The 7,122-nt window shown below is 40.4% G+C and overlaps 1 protein-coding gene across 1 annotated transcript in view; it reads left to right on the top strand.

The window, feature by feature from the left end:
• Positions 1-7,122, top strand: part of LOC100642576 (nuclear migration protein nudC) — a 103,149-nt gene that overhangs the window by 20,249 nt on the left and 75,778 nt on the right. The window lies entirely within an intron of this gene.

Genomic DNA, 7,122 nt, shown 5'->3' with positions numbered 1-7,122 from the left:
CACACCACGGCCGAGAGGATCGATCTTTTTTTCTCTTCCTCCCTGGACTGTGCGTGTGTGTACGCCTTTACCAGGAATACACAGAGACACGTAGACACACGGAGGTGGCAAGTCTAGGCGCAAGGACGAAGCCAGGAATAAGGGACCAGCCAAGAATTCTGCTTCGTCCGCCCTATCCAGTCCCACGGATTAGTCCTGTGCGTTTCTCAGGATAAAAGCGTATCGAAGAAAGAATTCGTGGCTTATCTCGGTAATTTTTCTCAGTCTCGTTGCCTCGTTTGGTGTTACCGAGTTAAGGAAACGAACGTAGTATCGGCTCGTATTTTCTGTTTTATCACGTTCGTTTTATTTAAATGACTTGTTCCGTACGAGCACCGCTGAATTATTTTCCACTGGTCGTCTCTATGGAGAAGGTGGTCTTTACAGACGATTCTTGGCAGATAAGAACCGTCAAGATACGCTTTCTGCGTCTGGTAAAATTCAATACGCGTTGTTTTTCGATGTTTTTTCACTTTATCCTGTTGTATTATCTTGAATTTTGATTTGACTGTTCCCCCTGATTTTTCTATGTATATCTGTTAGCCATTGGATTCTGACGAAGTTGACGATACTAATCTGGTGGGTTTTACGTGGGCATCGGAATGACATCGTGGAGCGGATCCTCCTGCTCGCAAACCTGTTCCACGTTTTCGTGCAGGTATGCGTAGGTACGACGGTAGGAGAGTCTCGTTCCTTCTCTGTCCTTTTAATCTTGTTCGCGGATGTTTTATTGATGAACGAACCGAAGGGTGGCGGTCAGACGCGTCAGGCTTCTTGGAGAATCGTGCACTTTTCTTGTTTACCCCTAACCGCGGGAGACTTGAAACACGATATGCACGATACCAGATGAGTTGCTTCCGTAAAATGTTAATACAGGAAACTTTTTTGCAATATTTTCTCACATTGTTATTTTAATATATATATGCATATATATATTTATTTATTTATCTATTTATTAATAATGTTAAATACTGATGAGAAATTCTGCTTTTCTTATACATTAATTATTGAATAGTTTGTGAATATTATTGAACAGAATTTTTGTTTATTTTTTACAACCCCACGATACATTAATAAGTCGAATCTGTGCCTTCAAGTTTGTCTTGAAACTAAGTTGTACTTTCAACAGGTGCAGTTTAAACGACGCAGGTGCTTTTATAGGTATTATGCGCCACTATATCACTATAGAAAAATTCGGAAATTATTACCAGCCATAAGCTCATAAATTCCTGTATAGAAAAATTCGAAAAATATTACCGCTTACAAGATCATAAATCCAACAACTCCCTCCTTATTCACGCTAACGTTATAATTCAAAAAATAAGCAGAACCATTTATTAAGCTCAATATCAACTACCCCAGATCTATATCGACTCTTCTACAAAGGATTGCCGCGGCAATTTTTCTCGAAGAACCCTAGAGAATCTTAATTAGATTGAAACGCGCCCTATTTATCCATGTTTGCGAAAATTAGAGAGCGCATTTATTGTCGGCGATCATGTGCATAATCCTCGTTTCATAATCGCCGATACAGGTATACGGTGTTCGCGTGGGAGGCAGATTCCCAGGCAGGTAATCTCGGCAGGCAAACGTATCACGATAACGTCCCATTAGAACAGGCAATCACGACTTCGAATCCGGGTCACAAGACGAAGAAGAAGCTTCTTAGGTGATCGCGTGTCGCGGCTCGTTGCACAGGGTCCTGGATTTACGTTTTAATACGACGACCATGTCGTCGAAACGTTTCATCCGACTCTCTTCTTGGAAACTCGAATCATCGTGCTGGAATGCCGGAGATGGTTGGATAATCCATCGCCAGATGCACCTGTCAGAAAAATCATCGAACGATTCGCAACATGAAAAACCGTCTATCCGAAACACTTCGTCATCGTGACTGCCAAAAATTGAACGAACGGAAGGAGAACGTAATCGCGTGGTTGTATCACGAGGAAATATCGTTTGCGTAATGTTTATCGACTTCGACTAGTTTCACGTGGCCTTGAGTAACGTGATGGTCATATTTCGTGATTACGTTCATCTTTGACTACAGTTCGATTCTTGCAGATCCTCGAATCGGTTTAATAGTTTCTCGGAAACGTTTCGACGTATCGTCTCGCGAGAATCGGAGGCTTGAGTCACGCGTTTTCTGCGAGCGAGGACACCGTGCGTGTTAACCGTGGCGCGGGAATTAGATCGCTGTTCGGGCCTGCTTGCGATTAAATATTCCGCTCAGGAGCCAGACAGGAGCTCGGCTCGCTCTATTTCTGGCAAGGACTTTGGTTGCTTCCGTCCTGGTTGCTTCCTTTTCAGCACTTTACGATCTAACGAGGTCGTGATCTAACGAAACGATCGCGTCTGATCGTCAAAGAGACGAACAACCTATTCAGCCTCCGGTTTTTCCAAGGCGAGAACGTGTTACGTGGCTGAAACGACACGAGCGATCTTAAAGCGATCACGGACGCGTCTCATTTGCAAAATTTTACTTTGAAGCGAATCGTGGCGCGTGCCTTCCATCTCGTTGCATCGATTTCTGGCTCCAACTCGCCTCTGACCTTCCATCCGCGACGCAAGAGCATGCCAGACCTGGCGAATTGTGCGCGGATTTTTCATAATAAAGAGAAAGGCGTCGACGAGGCGAGGTACATATTATTGAGTAATCGCAAGGCTGCATGTACGCCCGCGAATCGCGGGCGCAAAGATAATTGGTTAATCGGTAAACGAGTCGTTACTTAATCGTACAACGGCAAAAGGTGTTGCTTGATCCTCCTTGACGGACATAATTCGATCCTTTTCCGCGCTTTGTCCGCTCGGAGAAATTGTGGAAACTCTTGTCGCTTTGTTCCAATCGCGTGTGCAAGTGCAGAGCTCTGACTATATATAGGTATACATATGCTTGTGCATGTCAGGAAAGAGAAGTTCTTTTTGCCAAGTTTTCTTCCTGCGTGTGTGATTCTTCTCTGATAAATATTTCATGGAAAATGGAATTCGCGTGTTGTTGCAGAAAATTCGTTGTAAAAGTAACAGTATCTCGTTGAATGGTCGATCGTGCTCGATTCCCACCGATTCTTCTCCTCCTTTCTTCGTTTCAGCGTTTCTCGTAAATCCATATTGTGGCAACCGAGGTGTAATTCCTGCTTGTCAACAGTCGCGGCTGAATGCGAGCATGCCGAAGGTAATTAAAGTTATTAGTCGCGTTTCGTAATTTATGATTAATCATCGCGCCTGAAGATCCTGTTATCGCGCAGACTACGTCTAGACTATGTACGATCTTTATTAAAGATACGTGTAATCGTCGATTTGACCCATTGTCTCTAAATCAATCACCTTTCATTGTATAATTATCATGATACTTTTATTAATTTATCGTGTACCGAGACTATCATTAAGCATATATTTGCTGTTGCTCTAGTGGGCAGGGTGATGTTTTTTTTTTTTTTTTTTACAAGAATTAATGACCGACTCGGTGTCAAAAGCTATCAATTTTAAGACATTTAATACCATACTTCAATTAATATTTGAAAGAGAACTAAAATAAAATAAGTAAAATCCCTTCTCAAGTTTCGAAAAATGATTCCTTAATACATTCGCTGCCACTTGATATCCTGGCAAACTTATATTGTAATTTTCATCGGTAACATGCTTTAAGTTGATTTGGTGGTTATATAACAGACATATTCAGAATGTTTTTCTTTCCACAATGTAAAATAATTTTAGGATTTCTATTAATTCTATTCAACAAGTTCACTTAAGAATCTTTCTATGGGAACGTTCAGTTGCGACACAGGTTTTTTCAAGAAATATAAATTAAAACAGACAATGAACTTTGGATCTTCTCAAAATCCTCGCTAATTCTTCGAGGACTCTCAATTTCTCAGTGATTCACAGAGGATTCTTCTTTCAATTATGTCACACTTTCATTTATTCTGATCTTTACAAACTATATAAAAACCTCGTTAAACAATTCATTATCGATAAAGTTATTTAGAAACACAGTTAACAAGAGCTATCTAAAAACAGCAAAATATCAAAGCATAGTATTTTTTAATTTTCCGAAAATTCCACAACGTTCTTTCCAAACAATCCACTGCTATTTTAAACGCTAATAAACGAAGGGGGAAAGTGAAATGCAGGTCCGGCACACGGTGTGTTAAAAACCCCTTCCAAATGCACCGAGCCAAGCCGAAACGAGTCATCGATGACTCAGAAACGATATTGATCGCATGCAAACCGACCGTTTCCGTTGTTACCGCGGGTGAACAGGCACTGGATAAAGCGTCCAAGGGTGACGGTGCGTTGTCGAACGTGTCGGAAGCTAATTCGCCTTCCCTCTTGTAGTCTGTTCTTTCTACCTGCTCGCAATTTTGTCGGCCGTTCTATTCGTCTTCTTTTGGCAAAGCAAGGCCAAGCTTTCGACAGCTTCCTGATCCACGTTTCGAAGCGTGCGCGTAAGGAATTCGAACGTCCGCCAGGCTCGTGTATATCAATCATTTCCGATCGCGAGCAAGGCCAAAAGGGATTGGCTGCCTCTGATCTTCCTCTCCATGTTGCCTTTTTGCGCTAGGCATTTCCCATCTCTGTTCGACTATCGTTATTTTTGTCTCTCTATATATTTTACCAGGCGGTTCATTTTAGAAATTGATCGTATACATTTTATAGCCTTACACAGACATCGACATCTGCGACGTTATTTCCCGGTGTATATTGTTACGATCCAAAACATAGTTTTAACAAATAAAATAAACACGATCTCTAGATGGTAGCCCCTAATCGATTTACACGGATACGATTCAGGAAATAGATTAGGCACTTTTTGCCAGATCTGACGCTCGAAGGGATCGCGGAGAATGTGGTCGTGATTCTTGCGGCAATAGAGTGACCGAAGGTCTTAGAAGAACCTTCGGATTACCGTTATTCATAAAATCCGTTATAAACAAGTTGATTGAGTAAAAACTTGATTTGTCGTGAAATGGAAGTATCAGAGGAGTGAGATGTTCTGTTAATTAACTTTTAGCAGAATTATCTCGAAGAGTAGAAATATGTTGGCGATTTATTAAGCATTTGTTATCCTTCCGCAGTACCGTGTGATTGAGGAAGTATATATTTATTTTAGTTCTCGCTCTGAGTTTTGTGTTACGCCACAATTGGACGATCTTTTTTCTCGTTTCAATTAATCTTCTCGTTTCTACGGTAGTCGTGTGATTACATACTTAGGATTATGAAGTAGAATGTTACTACTGTCATCAGAAGCTAATCATAAATTTATAGACTTATTCCTGTTACTCCATTGGTAAAAAAACTTTGCTTGTTTCTAAATGTCAAAATGTTATTTGTCATATTATAGATAGATGAATCACAGAGAAATAACTATCTAAATATCTGTGAAATAATTTGGATGATAAAAGTGTTACTATAAATGAAAATTCTAATTATACAGAGTTAAGGAATGCTTTAAGTATTCGTTGAATGAACATTAGTTACAATAGCAGTATGTTTAACGTGCATTAGCGGCAGTGTCCTCGGAATATTTTCCACGCTGTTCAACGACAGCATTCTGTACTGTCCAGCATCTGCGAAGACGAGCTATACGCGGTACTAGCATTAGTTTATTGGTCATCGCATGCAAATTTTCCCCGTTTGTTTCGATGGCTCGCTATCGAGCCGTAAATATTCCTCTTCCTAGACTATAAGCAGCGACCGAGGATCGTCATTCGTTCAATGGGGATTTCCGTAAAACCGACCAATCCCTCGACACTCTCTGGAATTTTTCAATGTAGCAACGATTAATAAAAAAGAAAAAACTCCGTAAATCGAAAAGGAATCAACATTCCATATCGATCTTTCAATCTCTGTTTATTTGCATATAAATCTTGAAATTGGGCAAAATTGGTACACGTATAAAGGACACGTAGTTGGAAAACAAATCCAAATAAGAGCTACAAACATTTTATATCGCTTTTACACATCGAACTCATTTCTCCGTCGAGTTTTATACCTGTGGAAATTTTACGATCGCCTTAACCCATTCTGAAAAATTATCGATAAGATATTCCTCTCTAGATTGCTTCGAACAAGACGCAACACCGTGACGCGTGCTATACATGTCAGGGGAACGCTGTTTGAGCATTCTCGCAACGATAAAGCCATTATATGGCGAACTTTCCCTATCGTCATTCGAAGACAACCGATGTGTCGAAACGAAACTGGGTGGGTCGGTGCAAGGTGTGAAACTTCAATGATATTTCGACGCTGTGCGCCGATCGATATTCCTGTGGACAGGCATGCGAACGAGAAGGAAGTCGATAGGCTCTGAGGAGAACGAAACTGGTCCGGGAAGGCATGGTAACTCGCTCAGGGTATCGAGGGCAACCGCGCGATCGAAACGGTTGTTCACGACACGGATATCCGCATGCCTCTGGATATAGACGAATATTCAGATTGTCGAACAAGAGCAATCGTGCCTCTACCGGAGGCAAGCATTACGTAGGAGCCACGTCAACGGACACCTGTAACTCTCTTGGTTACGATTTGAAGTTTGAAGCTTCATTCAGATTAGTCATGTTACGTAAAGTTTAACTTGGAACTCGTTTCACATTCTACTTGGAGTTTCTTGAGCAGTATGTACCTGTTGTTCAGTTTTCGATAGCCCTTGCACCAATTATTAACTTCAATTGATTGGGAAAAATCTGATTCAATAGTTTTTTATTCTTAACTTTGGAATAAATAAAGTTTAAAATTGTAGTGTACGATCGTTTTTCTTTAAATTTATAAAAGAACTGATTTACTTTAATTTACTTTTCTAACAGTATAAAATCTAGAGAAATGACGAAGAGATAACTTCTAATTGTAAATAACTAGAGTAAGTAGAATGAGACGCTACAACTTCGCCTGAAATATCCTTTCTAGTTTCACCGTTCGCTCTTAGTATTCTACTTGCTTGCTTCAAGTAACTTGAAATCACTAATGCGACTTGCAGTATTAAGCATCTTTTTCATGTTTTTAATAGAATTTCATTATTTGTAGCCGTTGCTTGAAACTTGAAATACGTTTCGTTCAATAATGTTAATTACAAACGAACTGATAAAA

The sequence above is a fragment of the Bombus terrestris genome, chromosome 10 (assembly GCF_910591885.1).
Source record: "Bombus terrestris chromosome 10, iyBomTerr1.2, whole genome shotgun sequence".
NCBI lineage: Eukaryota > Metazoa > Arthropoda > Insecta > Hymenoptera > Apidae > Bombus > Bombus terrestris.
Note: the sequence above shows the minus strand (reverse complement) of the source record. Positions and strands in the feature narration are given on the sequence as shown.